General features: G+C 33.2%; 2 pseudogenes; both read right to left on the bottom strand.

Annotated features, from left to right (window-relative positions):
• Positions 1 to 2,961: 2,961 nt before the first annotated feature.
• Positions 2,962 to 18,048, bottom strand: LOC142635353 (putative leucine-rich repeat receptor-like serine/threonine-protein kinase At3g14840; annotated as a pseudogene).
• A 5,438-nt stretch (positions 18,049 to 23,486) lies between these two features.
• The window catches only part of LOC142635352 (putative LRR receptor-like serine/threonine-protein kinase At1g07650), a 30,586-nt pseudogene continuing 26,675 nt past the window's right edge, over positions 23,487 to 27,397 (bottom strand).

The following is a 27,397-nucleotide window of genomic DNA, read 5'->3' as shown; positions in this document are numbered from 1 at the left end:
ACAAATATAAAAGATTACTTAAGTGTTAAAAGTAACGAAGGCATACCCTTGACAGGTCGTAGAGGCCGAAATCCTCTAAATCCTCAGAGCTTTGCTCGCCACACGGATCCAAGTCTGTCTCTTTGATGATCGAGTTGACCATCTTGACAACGTAATCCTTGTGAGTCACCAACCTCTATACGAGGTCGGGGACAACAGGTGCCTTACTCGTCATCTGTCCTTTCCTCACCCCATGACCAGGGGCAGGAGGGGGTGAGGGGGACTTCTATTTTTCCCCAGCAAACTATCCCATCGCTTTCTTGGGCGGATGATCATCCTTGTCATCATTGTTTCTCTTTAGGGTGACCTTAAGGGCTACCTTAGATGTCAACCCTGAGGCTTGCCCCTACTGCTTGCGTACAGCAGCTGATTTCCTTATCAGCTCCCTTTGCCTGCCTATATCCATCTCTGAAAAGAAAAAAGAAAAAAAAAATGACAAAATGAGTTAGAAGACAGACGGGCAGGATAAGAAAAATATGACAAAAACCCTTAACGGACAAGGGAACTTACAATGTCGTGAAGAGCAGTCGTCGGCTCAAGGCCACCACAGAACGAGTGGAGGGTATCAAGGGTGACTAGGTCCTTCCATTTCCTCTCTTCCAAAGTGATCGCCCAAACCTTCCTAAGGAAGTCCTCCTACTCGTCGGTTACCTCGAGACGAACTTGAGCTGAAAAACAAAGAAATAAAGTGTTAAATACGAAACAAAAGCTGACGAGGTTACAGAATAAGACACCAACGACTCCCCAGACTCCCTGACGATTCCTCAAGTGTTGTCAAACCAGTTGGGCATGCTAGCCCACTCCTCGAGCCTGAACACCCACTCTGACCCCTTAACAAAGAAGTATCTATTTTTCCAATTCTTGTTGGAGTATGGCATATCAGATACTAGTCTGAGCGACGACTTTTTGGCCAAGAAGTGGTAGATGGCCTTGGACGAAGAGATCTGTTGGGGCTTGTAATAGTAGAAAAACTCATCAAGTGTGAGCCAACGACTCCCCCCCGCTCAACTGACCCCATATCACTTCGGCACCAATGAAAACCCTCCATGCATTCAAAGCAATTTGGCTAACGAACAAACCAAGGTTATTGGCAAGTTGACGGTGCAACTTCGTCAATGGTAGCCTTAGCCTAGTAGTAAACATGGAATTGTATGTACCAACGTCTGCTGTCTTCCTCGAATAACAACTCTAAAATTTCCCGGGCAGACGGATGGGAATGCTGTCAGGTTGGTGGCAGTCATGGAGGGTGTTGAAAACCTTATGCGACATATCTTAGGAAGAACGAAGGGCATACTTCCATTACCCTTCACCTTACCTACCAGCCCGTCACTCCTCTCTTAACTCCCTACCTCATTCTCTTCTTCCTCCTTAACTTTTTGTTCCTCTCCTTCCTCATACTCTTCTTCTTCTCCCCCGTCATATTTTCCTTCCTCCCCTTCATACTCTTCCTCCTCCTTCACGTTAAGAGAATGATCCGATAGTTCCCTTTCTAGGGACCAGGTTAAGCCCTCCTCAAGCCCACAACCTGACGGATAAACTTCATCATAGCTTGCACCTTCATAGACTAACAATGATTGTTCACTTATCGCTTCTCTATCACTTGACATCTATTCACCTACAAGCGATAGAGGTATTCTAAGAACCTATTCGATAGGTCTTTACATAGGTGACAACTAGCTAGAGAAATGAACATGTAAAAGAGAAGGAAAAAGGAGAGGGAACTTACAGCAAAAGCGGACAGTTTCTAGGAGCGACAGTTGCTTTGAGGGTGTAAGAGTGAACATAGAAGACGACGGGCTAACGCTGGTGCTTTGGTCTCAAAGATCTTAGGGAGTGAAAATGAAGTAAAGAAAACAATTAAAGGAAAGTAGGAGTACTATTTATAAAGAGAAGGGGCACGACATACGAAGCGACGCTTCTGATTAGAAACGAGACCAACTAGAGAGTGCCACGTGTCACCTACCATTTAAACTTAGGGTTGCCTATGCCATTTAATAACAATCTCTCCAATAAAGCACCTAATTAATAGTCATGAATGCTCGTGCACTCCGCGGTCCGTTAGCCAAAGCCGACGGTACCATGAAGTAGGGGGCAGCTAAGAGGGGTAATTTTGGCTAAGGATCAACAAGTCCCAGCGACACCACGCAAGAAAGCTAACAGTGCCTACAGGTCTATCACATTTACGAACATGGACGAACAACCTAGGCCGATGGCAGCGTGACCAACAACACCACAATAATTCCCAACAGGTCCCTATAAGCTGACGGGAAACCCACAGACAGGGCAAAGGGCTAACGGGATGAAGAGGTTGACAGGTCCAGTGTGGCTTGGTTTGGTCCCCACGAATACCTATACAAGGGAACATCTTGCATGACACGCAAAATAAAACCCATCACTCACCCATATCTCTCTCATATATAAAGACACCCTAAAATCTTGGAAGCCCTAAGTGCCAAATCCTTTTAGCAAGGAAAGATCCCTACTTTGAAGGGATTTCGATTCACCACTCACTACTACATAAGCACTAGGCTTCCACTTTTCTCAAGTACGCAGAAAAATCCCTAGCTCTCTCACTGTAGAGTTCTTAGAGATTTCTCATTCACTGAGTTGACCTTCGAAGGGTTCTTGGCCGGTATCACACCGGTGCCTTCTGTTCAGTCCTATTGTTCTTATTCCACAGGTATCTATTGGAGTAATTTAGGGCATACAATTCACTGACAACTTTTGCACATCATATATATATATATATATATATATATGACATAGGTTCAAGGTATATATACATTATTTTCAAACCGTAGATTATCATTAGATCTAACAGTGAGCAAAACACTATTAACCATGTTTGTAGAATTATTACATACCTATGTAACTATGTTAACTAATTTTACTGAAAATCCCACATTTATTGCCATCCACTCCTCATTCATTTTGATTAGTGGAAGATATTGTCGGCAGATGTAGAAGAAGAACCAATCCATGTTGCATTTGATGATTGAACAAGGCTCTGACTTTCTATTGAGTTTGGTCGTGAGCTCTCACCATATTGATCTCTTAAGGCTTCAAACCCCCATTCATCACCATAAATACTTGGACCTCTGGTCAATTTATCAATGACTATCCGGCCTTCAAGCATGTTTAGTACTACTGGTGATGGAATAGTGCATAATAAAGCTACTTCAATCATTCTAAGTGCCTCTTCCTTGCTGAAATCAGACCCCAATTCTAGATCTACCAACTCCATCAAATCCCCTCTCTGCTGTAACACGATGGCCTAAAATGACAAATGAAAAGAGTTTGTAAATTATTAATAAATAAAAACAATTCAATTCTACTTTTTTCTATCAATGATGTTCCCCAAGTACTATCAATAGGCTACCATGTTAATTAAATGGGAAAATACTATCATGCACGTAGTACACACTCAAAAAAAATAAGGGAATATGACTTGAAGTCACAATTTGGAAGTTGAAGTTACGATTTCAAACTTCGAAATCAAGACTTCAAGTCACGTTTTTCCTTCTTTTTTTTTTGGTGTGTGTGTACTATGCATGTAATAATGTGTTAAATAAACATTACTCTAATTAAAATATGAAAGAAAATTAACAGTTAATAACAAATAAAGGAATGAATTTTTCATTATAATATAAAAGCAATTAATATCAACATCTGTTTTGTAAATTCAATGAGTTTTTTTTTTTTGGTGTCTGTCTATTTGTTCTTAAAAGAAGTAGAGGTTTGGAGATCAAATCCTAGTTTTTCTCACGGAAAGAACTCATGGACATTTTTTTCCTTCCGATAATTAGAACCCATGGACAGTGTTATTAGATTATATGATGTTAAGACAACATCACTCATCAGCACATCACTTTGATTCCAATATATAAAAATTAGTTATGCTTGTAAGTGAACAAAAACTATTTATGAGCAACTCGAGCTCGGCTTGAAAAAATGTTTTTTTTTTATGGGTTTTTTTAAAAAAAAATTTTGCTGAATGAAATATTATTAACCAAAACAAAGAAAAACATTATGAAGAATATTGGGCAGCCTCTCCCAAGATAACATTAACAAAACTTGCTACGGAGGGGGGCTAAATTCCAAATCAAAACAACTACAGATAGAACTATGTCGAGACCACTTAGCTAACATATGAGTAGCAAGATTTGCATCCCTATAAACCCACCTGGATTTAATGGCTTCAAAAGCTATTTATGTTTGTTTTTTAGCAAACAAGTCAACTCATGCCCAAGTTTTGGGCTTGAATATTAGACTAGACAAACTAAAACATAATAATGTGTTCATGAATAAGCTTGTGAACATGAAAGTTTGATTTGACAATATATAGTGTTATAGTTTTATATGTATACTTTTCTAAAATTATATTTATATAGAATGGATTATGTAGGTTTGTGAATAGGTTCATATAATATCAAATTAGTTATTATATGTTATTGATAGTATAGAGTGCATTAGTAGTAAAAATTCATAGATTTGTGAAGGGGTAAAAAATTTAGTCATGATTTTATTATATATGGGAAAATAATAAGTTGATCAAGTGTTTCGCGAACAAGCTCATGCTTGTTCGACAAGAAAATGAACTAAGCTTGAACATTAATTTTGTTTGGTGATGAGCTTGAGCTCAACTCGTGTTTGAAATTAATGCGGGATGTGGAAGCATCAAGAAGCTATACACATCGACTTCTAAAGATAACTTCAAATCCACATGAAGAAAGGGTCTGGAATCCACTAGAGAGTAGAAAGACAAAAGTCTAAATTTTATTGATTGAATAATTGTTAAAAAAAACGTGTACAGACTTAGGGGCCTATTTAAGGGTTTCGTAAAACTTGACAGAAAAGTAAATATATTCTAAAATAACTCCTAATTAATACCTAACCATAACAGGAACCAAATTTGACCTAAAAAGCATTAAATGCACCTAAAAACAAGGAAATAAATCACTTAAACCTAAAATAATGTTTTTTACATAAAAACACCAAAATAATAAATCACAATGATTAAATAGTAAACTGTGTCCTACATCAAACTCCTCCACTTGAAATAAACTCGTTCGGGAGTTCATCTTTGAAATCTGAAACCATCCACTCTCAATAAACAAATACTTTGAATGCCTGAGCCCTTTGATCTTTTTTCTATACCTGTAACTCATCGATTGAGGAAACAAATTAACTTGAGATTCCCTTTCCTTAGCCTTCTTGCAATTGACAATATTCACCAAATGAGACTTGATAATTGAATCAAATCTTTCAACACCAACAAAATCAATAAGCTTTGGTGTATCGCCTACCATAGACATAACACAAGTGTCGGACTTGCAATCACCTGATTTGGGTTTATCAAGATCTTGGACAATGTTCTCTACAACTTTTTACATCACAATCATCTACTTCAAAGTAATTTTCAGCAACTGTATTAAGAACATCTATCTTTTCCTCATTGGCTTCAAAATAATTTTCATGCAAGTTATCTTCACAAAAATTTTCAACTTGTGATAATAAAACTTGATTTTCTTTAGAAATTGGCTTCATCTTTTTGACCCTTAAAACATTTTTCTTTTCTTGAATCATATGAATATGCAGATCTATAATTAACACTTGTATAATCAAGTATATCATAATAATCATGAGGAAACCATAAATCAACCAACACCTTTTTCATTATTTGCCAAGAGCGAATTGGATGCTTACCTCAATGCTTTCTATCAATTTGTATGTCTTTCCACCATTCCTCTGCTTCACCATCCAATTTATTGAATGCAAGCTGTACTCTTTCTTCATCACAAATTTCCCAATAATCAAAATACTCTTCCAAATCAAGAAGCCAATCAATAAATCCAACTTACACATCTCTCCATCAAAGAATGAAATTTTCTTAGAGTGCGTCTATTGATGTTGTTGTGGGAGGATTTCCTAGCAAGAGGGGTAGTGACTGCTGGCTGTAGTTCACATAATACTTGCTGGACATCATGTTGAAGTTGAAGGAATATGTTCCTAAGAACTTCTGTCTTAACCTTTCAATTACTAAAAATGCTACCGTCACATTTAGTAGCCATTAGACTAGGGCAAGTACAAGGATCTGATATCAACTAATGTTGGATGCGGAAGCGTCAAGAAGCTAAACATGTCTACTTCTAGAAAACAAGAAACAAAACACGTTTGCTTCTGAAAATAACTTTGAATCCACGAGGGTTCCTTAAATCTACGAGGAGAAATGGTTTGGAATCCACCAAAGAATAGAAAAACAAAAGTCTAAATTTTATTGAGTGAATAATTGTAAAAAAAAAAAAAAAAAAAAAAAACTTGTACAGAATTAGGGATCTATTTATGGGCTTCGTAAAACTTGACAGACAATAAATATATTCTAAATAACTCCTAATTAATACCTAACCATAACCAAATTTGACCTAAAAAGCATTAAATGCATCTAAAAATAAGAAAATATATAACCTAAACCTAAAATAACGTTTTTTATATAAAAATACTAAAAATAATAAATTACAATAATTAAATAGTAAACTGTGTCCTACATCAAAAATGAAATTAAATGCACAAGCCCTGAAATTTGAATACTTGGCTTGACTCGACTCGTTTATAGCTCCTTATGCAACTTCAGCCTCGAAGATACAACGAAAAAGAAGATGAAAAAAAAAAAAAAAAAACCCTACATAATTTGTCTAACTCTCTCACATGTATGTTTTCAACTAAATCATGTTTATTTTCCAACTTGAACCCAGTGAAACATAAAGCAGGGTGACCTAGTCAAATGGAGTAGTTCTAAAAGAAGAAACTGGGGTTCCTATTTCTACTAAAAAAAGACCTTGGTTCATTATATTCTTTTAGTTGTAAGTTTCAAAACAACATGAGAATGATGTATCTTACCCAATCTAAAAGGCATACGAAGTTCTAATTTGGGCGATATTTCATGTTGTTCTTCCCAGCAACAATTTCTAATGCAACAACTCCAAAACTATAAACGTCCGCTTTGTAGGTTAGATAACCCCATAATGCATATTCTGACGCCATATAGCCTCTGCAGCACATAAATTTATCATGATATTTGGTTCACTAATATGATCTTATGAACTTCTAAATCCAAAAGGGCCAACATCGGTCAATAACCAACCATCAGATTATCAATCAATTGTTATGTAAGCAATCTTGCAATTAATAAGGCCACCACAAGTGAGTTTAGCTTCATTGAGCTGGAAGCAATAATAAAACTACTAAAGCAAGAGTAATAAGTAGATTAAAATAGAGATATTATGTTTTCTAAAAGTGGCAAAGTGGATCAAAGTTAATGAGTAGTTGCACTGAAAGATTTTTTTTTTTTTTGGGTGGAGGAGGGGGGGGGGGGAAGGAATTATTCTGTACATCCAGTCTGCTGTTTATGTAAGAAGGTGGGGACATTATGGTTTGGCCATAAAATTTGACCTATAATGATAATTGATTTTGTTGGACTTGATTGATCGTGATTGGTGCTGATGGCAGTTTCAAGAGTGTCTAGTGTTACTTTGAATGGAGAATGGCAATGGAAACAACCTAGAAGTGAAGTTGTTAGTGCAGTCTAGTTAGAATGCTTACTGGATCAGTTGCATGATGAAAATAAGGTGAGGTGGACTCTTACAACTAGTGTTGTTCTTCTTGCCATTCTACTTGGGAAGCCATAAGAGTTAGGAGTGGTGAGGTGGATTGGTGGAAATTGGTGTGGAATACTGTTGTGGTGAGGTGGATTGCCATTCGAGTCCCTTCTATCAAACTGTTTGTAAGTGAGTTGGTGATGTCTTGGCAGGAGTGTCCCCTGTGACTAGTTGGAGTTTGATGCAATGCGGGTGTTCTCAAGTGGTTAGTAAAGTTGTTGTGGCAGCAACAGTATATCACATTTTGAGGTTGAGAAATCAGATACTGCATTAGGGCCCATTGATTTCCAAGAATCACATGGTGAAGAATATCTTGAATGATGTGGGATGGAGGCCTGAGGCTTTTCTTCCTTCCAAACCTTCAATCAGTGGTCAAGCACTCTGCTCTATGCTGAGAATTCAGTTGCAAATGGGCTCTGTTTTGTGCTACCAGATTTGTTGTCCAGCTTCTTGTTGTTTGTGGCTGGCTACTGGCAGGGGTTGACAATGTGTCTGGGGGTTTCGGAGGTTCATCAATTGTCCCAGGTGCTTATATAGCTGCTGGTTTTAGTAATTGCAAATCAGCTGCTCTGTGTTAGGTGAGTTGTGTTGTTGCTTGGGGGTTTTGGGCAAGGGTTTATGTGCATCTGAGGGTATTGTAAGAGGTTGATTTGACAACCTAGTGTCTGCAGCATGGCAGCATGTATTTTGTGTTGTTTAAGCTGTAATTGTGTCATTTTGGTTGATAATATTTGCTTATTCATTAGAAAAGGAAATGTAGCATTAGAATTCAGTTTGAAAAGCATGAACCCTATTACATGTTAATGCCAAATAGATATAAGATCCAGTCAAGTACTTTGGTCAATACTCTTCTGACAATATTTTATATTCTTGTGTTAGTGCAGAGATTTCATTCCGGACATATTCTGGTGCACTTTCAGGGCACAACTCAAATTACCAACGTATAAGATTGGCATCAATTCACAATACCTCATAATCAAGATCTGTAGAGGTAATGAAGTAGAAGAGAGGGAGAAAATAGACTCCAAAAGGAAGTACAGAGGGGGTAAAAGAAAGAAAGTCAGCTCACACTGTTCCAGCAATTTTGGTGCTAATGTGTGTGTTCTCCTCTTCATCGAGCTTGGCCAAACCAAAGTCAGCAATCTTAGGGTTAAGGTCTCTGTCAAGCAACACGTTAGTAGATTTTATGTCTCTATGAACAATTTGCAGCGTTGATTCCACATGCAAGAAAGCCAGACCTTTTGGTATACCAACACATATTTTCTGTCTTGTAGGCCAGTCCAATTTTAACCAGCCATCTGCTGGACCTGCAATTGATGTCCAGAACCCAATCAATGAAATTCATGATAGTGTTTGTCCTCATTCTTCTATTATCAACATAAAATGCTTGGTAAGGTATAAAACATTAACTTACCAAACAAAGCACATGCAAGGCTATTGTTTTCCATGTACTCATATACCAACAATAATTGTTTTCCTTCAATACAACATCCATACAGTCTAACAAGATTTGGATGTTGTAAACCAGAAATCATGCCTATTTCATTCACAAATTCACAGCTTCCTTGCCTTGATTTTGATGAAAGTTGCTTAACCGCAATTATAGTACCGTTAGATAGTATACCCTGCATCAAGAATAGAAAAATATACATTTGTAGGTATGTATCTTATCATGTAACTCTTCAAATGTCAAGCATCAAATAGGAGAATAAGAATAAATGGATGAAAAGAAAAATCATTCCAGAATAGAAAAAGAGTTGTCAGGTACCTTATAAACTGATCCAAAACCACCCTCCCCCAGCTTGTTTGTAGCATTGAAGTTATTAGTGGCAGCTTTTTTTTGTCTATATGTAAAAAAACCAGTTTGCAGGTCTAATCCTTTTATCTCTGTCAAATGCATCAACTAAGATGTCAGCATGAATCTTATAGTATAACAAGACCAATGTTTAACCCAAAAAAAATGCATGCCTCTTGACTAGTTAGATGAATCTTAAAGAGGATAAGAAAATAAAAGGCTTTTGAATGGCACTAAATTGTAGCAGAAGCTGTGAGGGGGGAAGCAGCAGGGGGGGGTGAAGGAGAAATATAAGAAGTATGAACAAGTACAGGAAACCCTAAGTTTTTAGATTTTGTCTTTTTCCTTTTTCTCAATTACAAGTACTTTATTGGGAATCAAAAAACTAAATGAAAATGTGAAATATTCCATTCATTTATCATAGAATGAGATGGCTTGACACTTGTCACAAGATCATTTTGCAACAAAAATAAGAATATTAAACAAACGAACCAAATTTCTTGTGACTTTGAGGACAAGTTGAGGGTGAAATCTTTCAAAATAATATTTTCTCTATCAAAACTTGGTTTATGAAAATCTTTAGACATCACTCGACTATAGAGAACTTAAGCCAAAAACGCATTATTCATTTGAAAAATTACTTTATGCAGATTTAAAAAAGAAAAAAGAAGAAGAAGAAGCAATGATAAAGGCTTTAATATCATCAAAATTGGAACTAAATGACCCAAATCATCATGCATCATCCCAAAGAAAAGATCATACGCTTTGAGCCCAGAAATCCTACAGTTTCTTTTTAAAATGTACCTTGGAATGCTGATCATCTAGGGAAAGATAAAGAAAAATAAAATTTTTCATTTTCTATACATTGTTCCAACTTCCTGCCATAGTAGGAGATAGTGAATACTGTCCTCTATAATTTTCGCATAAGATTTGCACAAATTACCATTTTCCCTTGATTTCCTCCCTCCCAAACAACCTTTCCACCAAAGAATGCCCAAAATCATAAAAATGAGGAGTAGTACTACAACTACAGCTCCGACCACAATGGATATCTTCATCTTGCCATCATCAAGGAGACTGAAATCTACAGAAAATAACAATAACTAAGGACAGTAATTTTAAGACTGCATTCTGAAATATTTATCACCATACAGAAAATCCAAAGCAAGATAGCAACAGATGGTTAAAAGACAAATAAAGTTTGCTGTAGTCTTCCATCTAAATGTACTTTAACGTGGATTTGAGTCTTTCATCTAAATGCAGATACATATGGAGTTCTAGATCCACTAAATCCCTATGATTCCACAGTTCATCAATCTAATCTGAGTATGGAAGAAATTGGACAATAACAAGGTTCTCAATCTCCAATGCAATTACCAGCTTCCACAGAGATAGCTGATATGAGGGGACCATATGTTCCTCTCGTTGGGGCAGTTGTTGTTCCTTTCCCAGCCCAAAAAAAGCGAATCAGCAAAACTTTATTTGTTACATTTACTTTATATTCACTAACAACTGCGTTATCAACCCCTTGTGCAGCATTTTCAATATCAAAATCTTTCAACACCAGTTTTTCCTGCAGCAAATTAACTCAATTAACTCCTCTACTATATTATACAGATAGAAATAAATTTGACAGAATACTTGCACATAAATGTCAAATATCCGCCTTCCAAGACTGTAAAAAGATCTATTGTCTCTGATTACTATCTCCGCAAAGTGAAGTGTCAATTTATAACGTCCGTTTGCTAGGCAGAGGGCATAGTATGTGATTGAAAGAGGAGACAGTCGTGCACTTCTGTATAGTTTAGACTCATTCATTTTGAGTAAGGATACATTATTTGCTACATGGTCATTTGCCGTAGTGTTTAAATCCCAAAATTTTCCAGAGCTACTGAATCCCCAATTCTCCCTCACATGAAAAAATTTTCCTGCTAAAGCTGGGTCATCATCCGCTTCATACTTTATGTTTCCAACAGTACTTGCTTTCCCACCACAATTTATATGCACTGAATAGCAATCTACATAGAAGCACCACCAAATCAAATACAAGCAGACATAATAAAACAACAATGAAATTTCCATTTTATTGTTAACTAATTTATGTATTTGTCTTGTACAAGATGAAATATTTAACTAAACACTTTTCTTCATTTTGGAAGGAAATTACAAAAGAGGAATGCCTGACTAGACAATTGAAGCATATACCTCATCATAATTTGATTCGAATGGATATGTTCATGATTACCTTTTGAACATGGATATTCATCCAGGCACTCATGAAGTGTTCTTAATTAGTGAAGTAGATAAAGAATGTCAGTTATCCCAAATAAATTGAAAAAAAAAAAAGCAGTGGTTCTTCGTAAACTTTACAAGTTTGAAGCTTACAACTTGTCCATTCCAGAAAAGCTTCTAAAGAAAGTTCTGATGCAAGGAAAAAGTTAGTTTCAGAAAAGGTTATGAAGAGCAAAGTGTGTAAACCTCGAGAAGGCAGACTTACATGTTATCTGGACAGGTTGGGGCAGAGTGCTCTACCAAATTATTGTAAGAAAGATCTATTTGGCTGCACAAAAAGCATGATTATTATATTGTACTTCACTATAACTCCAGACAAGAACAACAAAGTATTTTTTTAAGAGTATTTGCTAAAATTGTTAAAACTTTAAACTATTCACAGTGAAAAGTGTTAATATATTATGGTCCAAGAGACCAAAACCTTTCGTAGGCGTATATTAGTTTAGAATTCTCTACTCTAGAAACCAGAAAACAGTTCAAGTCCACCACCTGAATTACCAAATCTGAGTGTCCAAGGTTATGTATGTAGTATCAGTGTAACAAACTAATAACTTTAAAAATATCTTTCCCTTGACTCACAAGTCAATGAAAAATTGAAGTAGAATTTAAGATGAAAACTCATACTATCTACTATCTCTGCTCATGATCCAGTTCGGAACAGACCCAGTAAGCAAGTTGCTGGTCAGACACCTATTTAGCAAAAAGAGAAGAAAAACAATATCACCAACTAAACAAATATAGCATGACTAAGTTTGGCATCCTATAATTTTCAGTAGCTTATTTGCTAAAAGGTGGGAAAGAATATGTTAGCTTATTACCAAAAAGAAAAAAAGTTTATTTGGTAAAAGATGGGACAAAAAATGGATTTAAGCAAATATTTTGGCAAAACTAAGAGGATGCCAAACAGACACAGTGTATATAAGCTCAAAGAGTCATAGTTGCACTAACCAATAAAGAAAAAAAACTGTTATGTTTTCCAAAGACAATTGAACTCAAAAATGTTGTGTTTGACCCTAATATAGTGCACCTTTTAACCTATGCTAAAAGAAATGGAGTGTGTTCTAGTTTTAGGTGTATACATAGTGAAGTTCATTGCAGATTCACCCATGGATGTTGGCCAAAAGCCAAACCTTGCTACATATATGCTTATGCGATTTACAGGCCTAATTGTTTATTTGAATTTACTCTACAATTGAACTAGGTTAAGGGTTTTGTTGCGAAGATTACAAGTATGTCAATTTTGTTAGACCACCAAAGTATGGAATTATTCCATCCAATCTGTTAAAGCTGAGATCTCTGCAAGAAAAAAAAAAGGGTTTATAACTATAAATCTGAATTGAATGTAGAAAGAGTTATGACACAAAATGTCAACTACTAAAAAGAATGCAACTTAAAATTAAGAACACAATATATTATAACAACTAATTGATTTAGAAACTCATTAATCAGTCGAGATAATTATGAGCTCTGATACCACCATCTCCCTCAATGTACCCATTTTAGCTTAAGTTTCTATTCTAATTTTTATTGTAATAAATATGTGCTTTAAGTTCTAGATAATAAAGTATGACCCAAAGTTTAATCAATAAATTTCCATATATTAATATCTAGTTATTATATTTTAAGAGCGTTGTAATTTAACTGACATTTCTTAACGTTTCCATACGAAACCATTCAGGGTTTAACTTCACACTCTCCTATTATAATTATCAAATTGAGAAAAACAAATGTAGTTATATTACCAAAAAAAAAAAAATTAAACCTTCATATGTAAATATCTATAATATATATATATATATATATATATATATATATGGAAATTCTTCTCTCACACTCCTTATACACTCATTGTACACACTCTCTAGGCTAAGTGTTTAACTTGATTATTGGGTTTTTTTGGATTTTATTTCTGGTTTTGTCTTATATATGTGTGTGTATATATATATGTGTGTGTGTGTGTGTGTGTGTGTATATATTAACCACTGTTGCTGATGTTTGATTTGCTGGATTTCTCATTTTGGTTTCATTTATGATTGACTGTTGTCTGTCTAATCATCCGAGGGCTGCAGTACACTCATTTTCCAGTTAGAGAAGAAAAAAATTAAGAGGAAAAAGGATATAAAAAATCAACAAAAAAGAAACAGGAGCACTACAAAGTTAAAAGATGTGTCATGTCTGATATATATGAAGGAATTGGTCCAGAGATGTTACAGCCCTTCAACATCCTGCAATGTAAATAAACTTCTTGTTAGCAAAACTGCTGTAAATTTTGTTAGCATTCCAATTCATAGCAATTTACAACAAAATAATGACTTACAATCTTTTCATGCCTTTCATGCTACTTTAGTTTGGAAATTTTGAACTGTCTCCCACTAAGTCACTGATCCTTCTACATAGAGTTGCACCATCAATAACTGTTAGCTCTTCAGCATTAAATTTCATTAATTAAAACATCACATGAGCATATCCTAGAGCTTAAGTTAAGAATTGTTATCTTGAAAGGGAGAACTCACAACTCAGTTAAGTTACTCAAGATAGAATTGCTAGAAGGAATTGGTCCCTCAAAACCACTAGCTTGGATCTCTCTGTTAACAACACAATTCAAATGGATTCAGATCACACCTAAAACCTTTTACTTTAAAGAGATTTAGATAAGGATGTAAGAAAAAGCACATACAATTTCTCAAGTTGTTTCCAACTTCGGAAAAAGTCAGGCATTCTTCCAGTGAAGTCGTTACTACTAATTCTACTGCATGTATCCCAAAGCAGAAACATTATTGAGCAAAACACAAACAAGAAGAATGCTACAGTCACCAAAATGACTAAGATTTTTTTGAAGGAAAATCTTGAAGTACTAGCAGCCACGGAAAAGGTTTCAATCACTTACAGTTCTTTTAATTTGGTCAAATTAGTTAGCGCAACTGGCAACTCTCCTGAGAGATTGTTAGCACTAAGAATGCTACAATCACCAAAATTAAAGTTGAGGTCATTTCATGGGTTCAGGATTAAGCAACTTAGTGACAATTTAGAAATGACAAATCAAAATTTATTTGAAAAATTAAGGGCAAAACACACAAAGAAACTCACAGATTCTTCATGTTAACCAACTTTCCTGAAAAAAGATTGTTCTCTATACTCCTGAATGTATAATATATTCTTAAATATTAAAGCCGGTTAGACCAAATTATTGTCTATATAACGAGTGATGATAGAAATACTACAAATTTTTCTGCATAGAGCTTACAATCCGATGTGTCACCAATCACCAATAAACAATTCAATCATTCATTCATTAGGTGATTGAAGTTCACTGATCACTTTTATTGCCACATCAGTTTGTAAGCATTATGTTGTTGAACTGGTAGTAACTCAAGCATTTTCCCATATATGATTGGTGAGAAAGGATGATACATCAAGAGCATGCATATATGCAAGTGTGGTAATGTCTCCCAAGAAGCTTGGAATTGGTCCTGATAAATTGTTCACAGTGAGGGACCTGTAGCAAATTCATTTAATTAAATAAGAATGAGCCTTTAATGGCCTTTCTTGGACATGAACTGAAGAATATCACTTACAAAGATTCCAACTTTGCAGAAGCCCATTCGTGGGGTATGTTACCACTCAAGAAGTTACGACTGAGATCACTACAATGAAGAAGAAATTGTGCAATTATGTGGTTAAATCAATTATGGAAGTTGTAATTAGTAAAACAAATAATGGGTACTCTTCTTACAGGGACTTCAGGTACGGTAGCTTCACCATAGATCGTGGAAGCACACCGGCAAGATCCTGTCCTTTAAGATATCTATGTGACAAGGATATTTTGAATTGTTTGGAATAAAGAGGGAGACAGAGAGAGAGAGAAAGAGAGAAGTATTAATAAAACTAGCATGTAACCCATGTGTAAATTGTAGTGGCACTATTGATGTTAATTTGGGTTATTAAATATATATGACATAGTTCGACTAGGACATTTGAAGGTACTAAAATAGTCTTTTTTTGTAATTTTCATGATATTGGTTACACCAAGTTTCTCATTACTTTATTATTACGTATATAATTTTGAAAATTACTATTGGATATTATATATACAATATTAATTCACAATTATTATATGTGAAATTCTACTAAATATAACACAAAATAAAATAATAAATTGGTCAAATAGTATCTCCTAAATTGAATGGAGATAGGTGTATGAGATCATTCAGCTCAATTATAGTTTGTTACGTTCAATATCTTTGCATACAAAATATCTGAATAGAAACAGTATAAAAAAATATACTCATTAGTTCAGAGAAAAAATAATACAAAAAATCTAAACAATTTAATTTGTATGGAAAGCTAACAAAAGAAAAATCTAATTTTGATATTTATTTAATTTTCTCTAAACTTTGGTTTTAAAAAGCACGCGCGTGCGCACACATACATATTACCTAGTTAATAATGGATTGTACATAATCATTGTATATTATATAAATGAGTTATAAATTTGAATTGTTTTAAGTTATACAAAAAAAAGGTTCATAAATATAAAATCATATAGTGTTAGATATATGATTATGTTTTTTTATGATTTATTTATATTGGACTGCTCACTTTCTACACTAAATTAACTCATTTGGCACAAAAAGTTTTTTTAAAAAAACTTGTATTAGATGAGACATATGTTGTAAAATTGAACTCTAATTAAAATCCAATTTTTACACTGAATTAATTAACTTGGCACAAAAATTTAAAAATTTAGATTAGATGGGACACATGACGCAAAACTAAACTCTAATTGAATTTCAATTTGAAATCTAATCGGATTTTTTCTCAATTTTACCTATTAATATATATAGATTTTGGGATAATATCTCTTATTAATGCTCTATTTCCTTCTTTTTTTTTTTTTTTTTTTAAATTAAATAAATACTATGTGTTGTACATCCAGCTAAAAATTTGAGAAAACTGAAGATTCAATTGGAGTAAAGGGATCATTTTCCTAAAACTTTAAAGAATAGTATTTATTACTCATAAGCTGTTTTACACACTTTTACACATGCTCCAAAAGCAATGGAAATAAGTCCAAATTTGAAAATCGTGACTTTAATTTCAATTTAATAAAACAAACTCTACATATTGTATAATTTCTCAAGCAATACAATAGGACCTGTATATAGTAGGGGTGGTAATTTTTACCTAAACCTATTAACTCACCCACGACCCACTTAATTTGGGTAAGTCTTGACCTAACCCAATTGAATATTTGAGTTAAAAGAACAAGACCCAAATGGGTAATTCAATTAAATAAGTATTAGTAGGGAAGACAACTGGATGCCCAAGTACGTACCCATCAAAAATTTAAAGTTTAATACATAAAAATTAAAAGAAGGAAGAAGCTATGGTAAACCCCAATAAGCTAAACCAGCTGCCACTTCTTCCAATATCTAAATATTTTTCACACTATGCAGTTTGTTCTTTTGGTTGATTAGCAAAATAAAAGTTCAAATTTTACTTACAATGCAATGACGCGGCATACATTATCAGGGTGGGAGCAATCGCAAATGAGAGAATTGTAGTACAGTACTGGCCTCAAATCAAATTTTGGTGTTGACCAACTTGAGTCATTTATGCATGGGTCCACATTGAAATTCCAGTCTTTCTTTCCCAATTGTTCAGCTATTTCACGAAGGGCTTTCACTGCATGATAAATCAAACTTGATAGGTTCTAAAGATTTAGAATTAAGTGTTTAGAATTATATTTTGTATGTGTTGGCAAATCGAGAACAAACACATCTAGTCTATGTGTTAGGCATTGCTCAAAGGTATATGTTTCAAGCTTCAAATTCGAGCTGACTGCAGAAAAGAAGAGTCAAAATCTGCCAAGCTCGATGGATAAAAAATTAGGTTCGACTGATCGAAAATTGTAGAAATCAGATTCTACAGAATTTTAAACAAGGCCCAAATCCACGAAAATGTTTAGGGTTTTAATCTAACTTGTCCACATATAAAAGAGAAATCCTAGCTACGTTTTGGAGATTTTTGGAAGACTTATGTGTTACTCTTTGTGAGATCTGAGAGGTATTGTACCTTCTAACTACACAAGCGTCTACTGGAGCAAGATCTATAATCAAGCATTGGTAGAACCTAATTACTACTACAAAGATCAACAACTGAAGGTGATCTGAAACCTTTGAGTGGGATCTCAAAATCACAAGTGTGAGTACTTGTGTTGCAGTAAGACCAAGAAGAGAAGGGTTCGTGGATTCGGAGCTTACACATGATCGTTTCAATAAGTTACTACTTGAGGTAGCAATAGATTTAGGGTTAAATCTAATTGTAAAAGTTTCAATTATCTTATAGTAGATTTGTTTTACCTTGAGGATTGTCAGGTCAAATCCTTCCCAGGTTTTTACTTTGAAACGGTTCATTTCATCGGTTTTGTTTAGGTCATCATATCACGGTATTATTTATTTTTTATTGTTTTGCATGATATGATTTATTATTATTTAACTTAGATTTGAATAATTAACCAAAGTAATCACTTGGCTAATATATTAAGTTAAGCAATCTAGTTTACGGGGTTTAAACAAACAAACAAGACTCAATCAATTTCCTTTTAACGTTTTACCTTTTTTGTTGGCTTTAGATTTAATATAGTCAATAGCATTCAAATTCCTTAACCAAGTAATAAATTCAAATAATGTAATATTATGATCATAAAATTTTTAATTAAAGTTTAATTGAAAAATGCTATGTCCACAACATTTTCACAACACTTTCACAATAAATCTTAAAATGGCAGGTTATTATTAGCCTTTATGGGTTGACAAAAAAATAATTTAAGCTGTGAATTCAAATAAGAACCATGGATTCTCAACAAAAAAAAATAGAACCATAAAAACTTATAACCGTAACAATTGAACCTTGAGATGCACCTTAAAAATTTTAAGGAAAAAAAAAATCCAATTGTAATGCCTCATTAATGTATAAGACATGAGCTGCCTCAATTAAATTAAAAGAATTAGGATCAAAATCTTCAAAGTTTTCTCAAGGTCTTTTCTTCTCCCACATTTTCTTTTGAGCTATGAGAAACTAAATCAGCAATTGGGCTCTTTCATTGCGCCAATAGACTATGGGTACCCTATCTATCTATGTAAAGTACCAAAATGGTTGGGCTGATGAGGTGGCACTGAGTTTGTTAATGCCTTAATTTGAACATAATAGGTTGAGAGGCTTGAATCTCACCTAATAACTTATAGTGATTCTAATTTAGATGTTTAGGGATGAAAGATTAAAACATAATATTGAGGAAAAAATTAATTCTAAATTTTATTATTAGTATAAGAAAAAAATGACTTAATTTATTAAATGGAAAAAATATTAAAATAGTAAATATAAGATAAATGTAACCTATAATTTGTTTTCCCATGGTTGGTTTCAATTGATTTTTTCATGCCTGGTTTAGATTTAGTATATGCTTAAGATATTCATTCATAATTTAAGCTCACTATAAATAGATATATCGAACAAGTAAAAAATATAATCAATATATAGTCATTCACTTATGAAGTTCAAACTTCAAAGATTCATATAAATATAAGATATTCACACAAATTACCTGAATATTTAAAAAGTAAAATTAAAAATAAATTAACTTAGAAGTATTTATCTACAATATGATCATATATTTGAAAATTTTAAAATATTCTATGTAGGCCTTTATTTTCTAAAGATGATGCATGAGTTTTTATTTGAGGTTTTTGGCCACTATGGTTGACTGAGTTTGGGTTTTTGGTTGGGTTGATCACATTGATTTTTGGTTGGGTGCCAATAGTGTTGTTGTAACTTTGGGCGATCTACTAGTGGGTTTTTGGTTGGGTTAATCACAGTAATTAAAAATTAAAATTAAACTTTGATACTCTCAATCATTAAAAAATTATTGCATCTCCTGAGCCTCAATCCCGCTAGGAGACCTGTGACTGTGAATGATATATCACGATTGAAAAAGACAAAAGTCCATATATATATATATATATATATATGTATATATTTTTTTTCATATAACTGTCTTTCTCATATCCATGACCAATTCCTTGGCCAACCAAATTTCGGTGAGTTTGTAAGGTTTTTAATAATAATAATAATAATTTTTTGTTTTAGATTAAAATTGTGCGTTGCTTTAACTTTTTTTTTTAAAAATTTGATGTAACAAAAATTTATTAGAGGTTTTCTAAACTTCCTTATAGAACTTTTTTTTTTTTTTTTTTCAAATAAGAAACAAACACACGTACACTGTCACACATGATACATCTATATAGAACTAAAGTAATCAAATAACAATAATAAATCGGAGCAATATATTGGATATGAACTATATACTGTTTTCGCCTACTCCTAGCTTCTAATGTTGACGATTTTTGTTGAACACAGATGAATGTATAGATGTCCAGTTTGAAAGAACCTATTTGATCCTATATATGAAGTAAAAATATACAGAAATATTATATAGATCGATAGCAGAGCCAAGAATGTCCTGACCTTCATCACTATGAGTTTTCCGGCCTCTTCCAGGTTGTGCTGCCATGCACATAAGTAACAACAACACTATAAAGCTAGTGTGAGGAAGAATAAGCCTCGCCATTATTGTTTGCTCTGCCGACTAGCTATTCCACGAGCTCTGCTTGCAAAAAGTGCAGAAAGTCTGACATATAGATAAACTTGTTAAATGCAAAGTTATTAATTTTGTTCCGTTCCAGCATGTAAACTGGAATGGTAAACCCCTTGTTCCACCTCGGAATAAATTCCGGGTCATTTCGGGGTGTTCCGGCGGTTTCGGGTGATTTCGGACAATACCGGCCGAAATTATGGATACCGCCGAAATGAGTTTCATGTGAAAAAAAAAAAAAAAAATCAAGGGAAAAAAAAAAACAAAAGAAAAAAAACATATCAAGAGAAGCTCACAGTAATGAGATTTATCTTTTATGTATGTTTCCTCTTGGAACCCATGTCTTTGCAAAGACTCCACTAGAACCCAGCTGAGAAGCTCTTTGAGAAGTGAACTAGAAATGGCGTTTCAGACTCTCAGCAAAGTAAGGGGACGTGTTTTATTTGCTTTTTAGAGATGACCACACATTCCAAGTCATAAGTCATTGAAAAGACCTGAAATGTCTCACCTTTTTCATTGTTATAATAAAAAATTCTACCGTTTAAATAAAAATATATATAATTTCTTGGAAGTTTCCTATTTTACAATGCCCAACATCCATGCCTATTTACCAAAAAAAAAAACCAACTAACTACTTGGATGAGTTGATTAGGATTTCTTTTTAAACCTCTATTGAATTCACTAGTTAATGTCAAAATTATTGTAATATATATATTTGTACTTAAAAAAATCATATAGTAAATTAATTATTTTGACCACCCTAATAAAAATGTTAAATACTTTGGCCCGAGAGTCACAAATTTTTAAGTTTTAATAGTAATACTACATTCAGAACAAAATAATTTCACAACAAATTATATGTGGTAAGTTATTACTGATTCTAATTTGAGACTAATATTGACATCAATTTTTTACCCGTCAATAACAATTTTTCGCATAAGATTTGTTGTAAAAATATTGTGAACGAAACAATATTACAAAAATAATTATAACTTCCCAAACATAATCTTTAACCCCTTAAAAATTAAAAACAAAAGGTTTAAGTAACAATAATAGAAAATAGTCCAAATAACAACAAAATAACCTAAACAAAAACATGACTAGACCAAACAACAAGTAAACAAATTATTCAACAAAAAACTTATTAAGAAAAGAAAAAAAATTCTAATCACTCAAATTTGTAATTCGTTCAACCCATTACATAAAAATATTCTTTAACTTTTTTTTTCTTAAAAAATGTTATCAAGAGAAATATTGTAGTCATCATTTCTCTATGGCAATGCTAGCAATTTGCCGCTTTGCTCTCGCAACAATTTTGCTCTCTTTAGCTACTCAGTTCATAATTGTTGAATATATCATCCCCCTCTCTCTCTCTCTCTCAATCTCAATTTTTCTCTTCTTTATTATCATTTTATACTTTCTCTCACTTTATTACTCTCATTTTAGTATGTTAACTTCGATTTTATCTCTTATCAGTACTTTTTTTTTCTTCTTGTTTTTGTTAATATAAAAAAATTATAATATTTTACGTATTTGTGTGTGTGTTTTTTTTTTTTTTTTTGTGACGTTGAAATCAAGTTATTTATTTATTAAATTATAGATGTTATACAAAATAAAATTAAAAAAGGCCACCTGACTGATTTGGCTTCAATTATATCATAACGTCGGCTACATGGCAAACCAGACTTGGCATGCGAAAAATTATAAATAAAAAATAATAATAAAATACTTGTCAATGTTGTCATACGAAATATGACAAGTCACGCCAAATTTTCTACTCAGACCTACCAAATATTCCCCTCGGACCCACCATTTTTTTTTTCTCCAAATCAAATGGAATATTGAAAAGTAAGCATGAAACTCTTGTTTCTCTATGCGTGGCGTAGACCAAAAAGCACATGTTTGGGTTTTGTCGTTTTCATTTATTTATTTATTTATTTATATTTGTTTCTGTTACCCACCTGTATTTTTTTTTCCTTTTCCTTTGGCTTTCTTCTTTGGATTTTGTATTTTTCTGGAACTTCTCAACTGGATTTTTAATTTTTTGTTTCCATTTTGGTTTTTGTGGTTCATCATTTTTTTTATTGTTAATTTGTTATTTTTTTATTTAATAGAGATATGAGAATAAATTTAAACAAAATATATTTTTCACCCTCTTTTTTTTTTTTCTCAACTAAACAAAAAATGGAGAGATGAAAAAAGGAGAGGAGAAAAGTGGAGATAATTTTTTTTTTTTTTTTTTCAAGTATTCAAGTCGAATAATTTTAGGAGATAAAATTGGCAAGGCTCGAATGTTTTCTCCTCAAACTTACCATTTTTTTTTACCAAATCACAAAGAAAATTGGAAAGTAAACACAAAACTCTTGTTTGTGTATGCGTAGACCAAAAAGCACATGTTTGGGTTTTGTTGTTTTCTTCTCGCTATCTACCTTCTTTCTTTGTCCTTTTCTGAATCTGTTTCATTTTTTTTTCTTTTTCTTTGGTTTTCTTATTTGGATTTTGTCTTTTCTTGGTACTTTTCATCCGGATTTTTTAAATTTTTTTATGTTCATTTGTTGTTGTTGTTGTTTTTTTTTTTTTTTTGGTTTTTTTGCTTCATCATTTTTTTTGCTAATTTGTAATTTTTTATTTAATAAGGGCATGCTAGTAAATTTAAACAAACTAAAATTTTTATCCTTTCATTTTTCTTCTTAACCAAACAAATAAGTTTTCCGTCCTTCTATTTTTCTACATTCGACCAAACACCACGAGACAAAAACTAACATCTTTTCTATTGCCCACTTTTTCATCTTTTCTCAATTTTCTATTCTCCTACTTTTCAATATCCTCAACCAAGTGAACCTAATTGTAAGCAGTTTTAGACTGTCTAATGTAAAATTTTCAATCATCGAGAGGCAACAATTTTAGAAAATACCTTTAGCTTCATCTTAAATAAAATATTTTTCCATTCAAAGCATTGTCTTGGAAGTAAATCCACAAAGCTCATAGCTTCTTATCATGAAACTTGCATAGTGCTTGTCACATAAGTTGGAGGCTTAGTTGCTTATATATATTACCCAGTGTCAAGATTGATAGAATAGAGATCCTGGGCTAATGTAGAAGAAGAGCTATTCCATGTTGCATTTGATAACTGAATTAGGCTATGAGTTTCCATTGAGCTTGGTCGTGGGTTCTGACCAAATTGGTCTCTGAAGGCTCCCAAACTCCATTCATGACCATAAATACTTGGATTCCTAGCCAATTCATCAACAACTGTTTTGCCTTCAAGCATGCTCACTATGGAAGTCATAGTTGGCATAAGCGCTGATGATGGATTAGTGCATAACAAAGTTACTTTAATCATTCTAAGTACCTCTTCCTTATTGAACTCCAACCCCAATTCTGGATCTACCAACTCCATCAAATTCCCTTTCCGTTGTAAAACAATAGCCTAGGGTGACAAATGAAGAGAGTTAATGGAAGTGAAAAGGTTGTAAAAAAAAAAGGTAATTCATAAATAAAATAAAAAATAAAAAAAACGTAAGAAAACAATAGAATACCAATTTAAATGATGAAAAAAAAAAACAGTTAGTAAATTAATAAAAAGAGTTTCATTTTTAATTATAAATACATTGCAATCAACAAAAGCATTCTTTTTGAAAAATCATGCCTTTGATTTATTTTCCAAATAAAATTGATTTTTTCGACATTTCAAAAAAATTTAACGTGATTTTTTTCTTTTTGTGCTTAAAACAAATGGAGGATAGGAGATTTGAACCTACCCAAGTTCTCCTCATGGAGAGAATCAGACAATATTACTCAACTACAAAATGTTAAGATTTCATTAACACATCATTTTGATTCCAATGAAGAAAAATTACTTATGCAACTTGAATCATGGAGATGCGAGGAAAAAAACCTACACAATTGGCCAAACTCTGCCTCAATTACATGTTTATTTTCTAGTTGTTCTGTTTAGACCCTTTAAACCAGATTGTTTAACCTAGTATATTAACCAAGTGATTACTTAGATTAATGATTCAGATCTAGGTTAAACACAATTAAATCATATAATGCAAAGCAGTGGAAAATAAATAACATCACGATATGATGACCTAGGAAAACAAATAAAATTAATGTTTTTAAGGTAAAAACCTATGGAGGATTTTACCTAACTATCCTCAAGGTAAAGTAAATCCACTATAAGAGAATTGAAGTTTTTACAATCAGATTTAACCCTAAATCTATTACTACCTCCAATAGTAACTTCCTGAAACGACCACGTACAAACTCTGAATCCATGAATTCCTTCTCTTCTTGGATTTACATCGACACAAACACCCTTGCTTGTGACTTTGAGATCCCACTCAAAGGTTTTAGATTACCATCAGTAATGACCTTAATGCAGCACCTATGTTCTACCAACGCTTAATTGTAGATCTTGCTCCGGTAGATTCTTATATAGTCAGAAGGTATAAAACCTATCAAATCTCACAAAGAGTAACACACAAGTCTTCCAAAAGTCTAAAAAACGTAGCTAGGGTTTCCCTTTTATATGTAGAGAAGTTGGAATAAAACCCTAAACATTTTCAAGGACTTGGTTCTTATTTAAAATTTTGTAGAATTTCTGTTTCTGCAATTTTCGATCAGTTAAGCCTAATTTCTCGATTGGTCAAACAAGGTAGAAACTATCTTCATTTTTCTACAGTCAGCTGGACTTGAACCTTGAAACCACCACTTTTATGCATTGCCTAACACCTACAGTAGACATGTTTTATTCTCAGTTTGTCAACACAATAAAAATATGATTATAAACATCTAAACCTAAATCTTTAAAACCTAACATTTTCCAACTTGAGCCTAGTGAACATAAAATTGACCTAGTCAAATGGAGTAGTTCTAAAGAAGCTACTCAAGTTCATACTATTCACTAAAAAATATATAGGTTCATGTAGAACTTTTGGTTGTAGCTTTCAAAACAAAATGAGAAGGAAATTTTTTACCCAATCTAGAAGGGATTCAAAGTTCTCATTTGGTCGATATTTCATGTTGTTCTTCCTTGCAACAATTTCCAATGCAACAACTCCAAAACTAAACGTCGGGTTTGTAGGTTAAATAGCCCCATAATGCATATTCTGGCGCCATGTAGCCTCTTCAAGACATACATTTACTATGATATTAAGTTCACTAGTATGATCTTATGAACTTTTAAATCTAACAAGGTCAGCATCAGTCCATTTCAAACTACCAAATTGTTAGATCAACCATTACACATTTGATAATGTAATTAATATGGCCACCATATAAGTGAGATTAGTCTTATTAAACTAGAAGCAATAACAAAACAACACAAGCAAGATTGATAATTACTAGAGAGATTAAGTTTTCTAAGTGGCAAAGTGGATCATTTCTTGAGTAATAGAGAGATAACAGCTTTTAATGGGAGTTTTTATGCCTCCAAAAAATCTTTTGATCCATTTTTAGCCTATTGTGAATCCATTATATGGGATATAAATACCGTTGCTTCAGATTAGGGTTTGTTATGTTGTTTAGAGAGAAAACTATACTGCATCATCTTGTATATTTTCCCTAAAAATAGTGAAATCACTACAATTTCGTGAAAATAGACAAATTGTCAAATCATGAAATTTCTTGTGTGTGCAATTGCCTTTGTGTTTGATATTTTTCTTTCTTCCTTTCGCCTCTCACAGATCTGCAAAATCATGTATATTCCCAACATTCTATATTTGTTTTAGTGTAGAGATTTCATTGCTACCATATTCTGGTATAGTTTTAGGACAGCAACACAACACAACACTACTATCTTATAATATCATAATCTATCCACAATACCTCATAATCAAGATTTGCGAAGGTGATGAAACGAAAAAGAGGGAAAAAATAGACTGCAGAAGGAAGCATAAAGTAGGAACAATAAAGGAAGGTAGCTCACATCATTCCAGCAGTACTAGTGCTAATGTCAATGTTCTCCTCTTCGTCTAGCTTGGCCAAACCAAAGTTAGAGATCTTAGAGTTGAGGTCTTGGCCAAGCAACACATTAGTGGATTTGATATCTCTATGAACAATTTTAATTGTTGATTCCTCATGAAAGAAACCTAGATCTCTCGCTATGCCGACGCATATTTTTTGCCTTGCTAGCCAATCCAATTTTAATTGGCCATCTACAGGACCTAAAATTGATGTTTAGAACCCATTTATGTTTCACCCTCATTCTTCTATTATCAACATAAAATGCATGGACCAGCATGGTAAGGTATGGAAAACTAGCTTACCAAACAAAGCATGTGCCAAGCTATTGTTTTCTATGTACGCATATACCAACAATAGTTGCAAGGATGGAACTAGGATTCAAATTTGGGGGGGTGGGGGGGGGGGGGGGGGCAAAGTTCTTTGTTCAAGAATTTGAAAAAGTTGGAATATTAATACCAGAGGTTGACTACGATGCATTATTAGCATTATTTTTTTAATTTTTTTTTGTATTTTTTAAAAAAAATCAATAATAGATATTTATAATCAAGAGTTCTATAAGTTAATTGGCACGTCTTGATATTTTTAAGGTTTGACTGAGATTGGACCAATTCTTTATTTTATCCACACTATAAATTTTTTTTTTAAATCTATTTATTCTTTTTGCATAATTCTATACCTAATAACTTCGTAATGCTATATATAAAGGATTCAAAAAATAAAAATAAAAAACTATAGTTAACAATTCAAATCCGTTTCTAGTATTACATTAATAAAACAACTAAAATAATGGTTAATCAACATCATGCACAAATACTCAGCAAAAAAAAGGGTGAGATAATTATTGGTGTCTTGGTTAAGGATTTTTTTCTTATAATTACTTGGTTAAGGTTGAGGTAGCATAAAGATGTGAGATCTTGATGATGCCAAAGAATCTTTAGTAAGTCGCACAATCCTCACATGCTCTAGGTAAAACCTGCGAAATAAAGAAGAAGA

Source organism: Castanea sativa, chromosome 5 (assembly GCF_040712315.1).
Source record: "Castanea sativa cultivar Marrone di Chiusa Pesio chromosome 5, ASM4071231v1".
NCBI classification, from domain to species: domain Eukaryota; kingdom Viridiplantae; phylum Streptophyta; class Magnoliopsida; order Fagales; family Fagaceae; genus Castanea; species Castanea sativa.
This window is presented reverse-complemented; position numbering and strand designations above follow the sequence as displayed.